This window comes from Lactuca virosa, chromosome 5 (genome assembly GCF_052849685.1).
Source record: "Lactuca virosa cultivar CGN04683 chromosome 5, Lactuca_virosa_CGN04683_v6, whole genome shotgun sequence".
NCBI classification, from domain to species: Eukaryota; Viridiplantae; Streptophyta; class Magnoliopsida; order Asterales; family Asteraceae; genus Lactuca; species Lactuca virosa.
In genome coordinates, this window is record NC_136430.1 from 76,242,523 (window position 1) to 76,247,219 (window position 4,697).

Here is a 4,697-nt window from a genome sequence, read left to right on the forward strand (position 1 = left end):
GCATACAACCTCTCCATCCGTAGAACCCCAAGAATCTTACAAAGGTGCTCGTCAGGTTGCTCCTTAGTTTTAGAATAGACCAAGATATCATCAATAAAAATGATCACTGATCGATCCAACATCGGTCTGCACACCCGGTTCATGAGATCCATGAACGTCGCCGGTGCGTTGGTGAGCCCAAAAGGCATCACCACAACCTCATAATGACTATAATGAGTATGAAAGGCTGTCTTCTGAATGTCATCCTCCCTAACCCTCATCTGATGGTGTACTGAACTCAAATTGATTTTGGATAGCCATTTGACATCCTCATTTTCATAGTGCAAAAAGACATTTTCTTTATGCTTAGTTTTAAAAAAGAGTATTCTTTGTAATTGCATAATTTGTCTAATAAAAAGTGTTTACGAAAAAATGTTTTTCATTGATTGTTAAAACTTGGGATGTCATAACTCATACAAGAAACATAAGCATAAATGTAGTCATTACAATCCTTACAACATCTTTTTATACTATGACATACATCTCCTCGAATCTCTTATCAGATCCAAACATCATCATCCATGTACCTTTGTACTGCTTCATGTGATACAAAGAAATTGAGTGGGTCAGGATGGAAAGTCTGGTAAGTACATAGGGTTTTCAACCCACAATAATATAATTAATTTGTTTAATTATCTATTTCACATCAAACAATTAACTCGATTACCCATCCCGTCCTTTTCTATATTCATCTCCAAGGATCTATCCTACGAATCATCGTCTAACATCGAGTTGACAGTACTGTTTAAGGGATTTCTACGCAATACATGTCAGTAGAGAGTAGAGTACATCATATGAACACATATTTCATCACTTACAGGTTGTTTCAACGTCCTAAAATTAGAAGTAAAATTTTCATTTTTTAAACACCCAAAAGATACAACCAATTGCTCCAAACCAATCATAGTATAAATATTCTTAACATCAGAGTGCGACGAAATAACAATGCAGAATAAAATCATGGGGATGATGTGCGATCATGCCGGGCCCTTCCCTTTGGAAGTGGAGGTACCTAAAGAATGTTTAAACCAAAAAACCGTAAGCACAAACCTTAGTGAGTTCCCCAAAATACCACATACCATACATATCAATAGGTCCAACCCAACATTGGGCCCAATCCATAGTAACGGGCCCAACCCAACAAACAATCAGGCCCAACCCGTCATACAAATGGGCCCAACCTTACATACATACGGTTCGAACACTATATATATATATATATATATATATATATATATATATATATATATATATATATATATATATATATATATATATATATATATATACTAGTAGTGTACCCGCGCGATGCGGCGACGTGGGATTTTTCGTTATGGTAGATAGTTTTCATGCGGCGGTTAGTTTCATTTTCGTGTCAGATAGTTCGTTTCAGCCTTTTGACGTGTTGTTTTGTGTCAGATAGTTCCTTTCGGCGAAATAGTTTCCTATTCGGTGTCATCTATTGCTCTAGTTTTTATTTTAGAATTAGATTAAATGTAAAAGTATATGCAACGGTATTCAATGCGGGGTCCGTGAATAGGTTTTATCGACAAATAGTTTCCTTTCGTTTTCAGCGGTGACGATGATTAGTTTTCAGACAAAATTCATTTCGTTTTGGCGACCGTCTAATAGTTTCCTTTCGGTTTGTTTAATTTCAACGGTTTGTTTGTTTCGGCATATTGTACTAAGTCGGTGAATACATATGTTTCGTATATTATTTTTATTTTGAAGTCATGTAATACCTAAAAAGAGATAATGCATCCACAAATAGATTTAGAACATGCATTACTGTTTTAGGTTAAAAATATAAATATATTGTTTTTTAGGTTAAATACATAAGCATATTGACGGTTTTCGTTACATATAAAAATATGTTGCTTTTTTGTGTTAAAAATAAATATATTTTGTGGCTTTGGTTAAAAATAAAATGAAATTGTTTATAAACAATTTTACTAAAAAATAAATATACGTTGTTCTTTAATTCAAAAAATAACATATCATTATTCTATATTGCTTTTGTAGTAAAAACTGAGCATCTCAAAATTCCATTTAATATGAGTTGAATACTTCAACTTAAAACACAATATATTCATTATTTTTATCATGCTTATTTTTTTTATGTACATTCAACTTTTTTATTCATTATTTTTATAATATAAAATAATAAAAATAACAGAGAATATACGGTAATAAACGAAGGAAAAACATGGTTACAAATAAATTGTACATCTCTCACATACTTTTCTTATTTTCAAGCAAAAATATACACGCCATATCTTTTCTTTATTTCCAATTAAGATTTCATAGCCTAGTTTTTATTTAAACATACCATTATCTTTTTACTTTTCATTCGTTACTTTCATTTTACTTTATATAACCAAAACATAATACGTTTATAACTTCATATAATAGTAACATAAAATTAAACTTTAAACACATAAAATTAAATAATTTATAAACTGCTTTGTTGATTATCATCCGGTTCCCAAATAAACTTTTGAAGTTAGCCCAAATTGATTAGGTTAAGCCGAAATCCTTGTTGCCCTAATCTTTTGTGTGTCCAGCCGACAAAAGAGATCATTCTTGTTTCTTTTATTTGATCGATAACCAAATGAACACAAAAAAAAAATTCTTTCTTTCTTTGTTCTTTCTCCTTGTTCCAGTCGACACAAACAAAAGAAATCAAGAAATCTTTTTTCTTGTTCTTCCTTTCAATCGACAGCTTCTCAAAAATCAAATATCGTTTTATGTCTTCGTCTATCTTTCTTAGTTCGATGGTGTTTGGTTTCCAATTTGGATGTGAAAAACGATAAAGAGGCTGCAGGATCTTCGAGGTTCTCGGGTTTTAACGGTGAAGTGGGGTTGTCGAAGGAGGAGGAGCTCGATTGCAGCAGTGGGGTGGTGATGATGTTGTAAAAAAAATGGCAACCAGGCAGGTGGTTCTGGTCGCAGCTTCTCCATGGCAGCAGTAGTCGAAGGTGATCATTATCAGTGGTGTTCGAGAGGGGTTGATATAAGGTAGTGGCTGTTGGGTTGTTGGAACGAAAGCGAAAGCAGTGGATGTAAGGCTCATCAGATTTTTTTTTTCTTTTCTGTTCCATTTCAAATATCAGTTATTTCTTCTTCATTTCCTTTTCTTTTGTGGGTTGATGCTGGAAAACGAAGATCAATAGTGTTGGCCTTGGTTGTAAGGCGAAAACGAAGGCAGCAGTTGTTAGCTCTAGTCTCGATTGTAAGGTGAAAACAAATGAAATCATCATTACGCAAACTCTCAAGAATTTAATTTTGAATATTTTTAAGTTAATTTTATTTTCTGGATCTGGATTTTGGCTCGACTGGATTTTAATTATTAAAGTTGTGCTCGTATGTATTCCAGATGTCGATGTGTAATGGTGGTTATGGGCTTTTTAAAGAACATATGTGGTTTTGAGTCTTGAAACTTTGTATTGAAATCTATGTTTGTCTTCAAAATTGATTGTGAAATTGAAGTGAGTTTGTCTATGGACCAGAGTTGTTAAAGAAAATAATAAACCCAATTCAATTTCTCAATTCGATTTCTCACATTTTAGATCTGAACCTTGAAAAAAACTCAAATAAACAGAAACTCATTGTTTTCTTATATATATATATATGAAGACTGAAAATAATTAAAATCATAAATAATAAATTGGGATTGAAATAGGAAGCTAATGTTATATACAAATCACAAGTACATAATATGTATGTTTATTAAGCTTTAACTGGGAACTATTCTTGTTTTTCAACAGATGATAGTGAATCCTCTTTAACATGAGACACAACTACACCAAAGCCTGCTTCCATGACACCAAACAGCAAGTAGTCATCTTGATCAGGGTGAGAGATTCATGCAAACCTCTTTTTTCAAAATGTCACCACCAAAATTCAGCCCCATAAGAAAACTTGATAGGTTGGCTGTAATGATGTTCAATGAAAATGGCTAACATTTTGATATCAAGTTCCTACCAGTCAAAAGTAAAGTATTACTGGTTTGGTTTTAAATAAAGTGGAGAATGGACCTTTTGAATGCTTAAAACATCTACAATAACCAAACAACAAATTTATAGATTTTTCTCATGCTACTTTTTATTTTGACAGGAAAGATGAGTGTGAAGAAAGTGCTACCTGGTGGTGTATAGAAAGATAATGACAAAAACAAAAACAAAGAAATAAACAAAGAGAAGAGGGGGCTACGTTTGAGAGAGTTCTTTCTAGAAAGAGAAATAACGTGAGGGTATAATAAGGGTGCTAGAGTTTATATAATGAAGAGTCAGGTTTTTGTAAAAGTTAAACATGTAATCCTATTATTTTGATTGGCTGATTCTTATTCTCAAGGATCACCATCTTAGACCATTAAATTTAGATCCAAATCATGTAATTTATATCCAATGGCCAAAATCCACTCTCCTTGTATTTTAAGACATTGTCTTAAAAATGGTGGGACCTACAAATATATACTCTTTATAAGATGGTATATATATATATATATATATATATATATATATATATATATATATATATATATATCGGCCCAGCCCAACATGCAAATTGGCCCAACCCTGCATACATACGAGCCCAACCCAACATACATATGGGTCCAACCTAACATACCATTGCAAGAGCCACCAAAAAAATAGTAT

General features: G+C 32.6%; 1 long non-coding RNA gene across 1 annotated transcript; it reads left to right on the plus strand.

Annotated features, from left to right (window-relative positions):
* Positions 1–2,555: 2,555 nt before the first annotated feature.
* On the plus strand, positions 2,556–4,481 carry LOC145117466 (uncharacterized). The gene is made up of 3 exons (XR_013712678.1): positions 2,556–3,276; positions 3,807–3,894; positions 4,156–4,481. It is a non-coding gene; the product is annotated as an uncharacterized LOC145117466 (long non-coding RNA).
* The last annotated feature ends 216 nt before the right edge of the window (positions 4,482–4,697 follow it).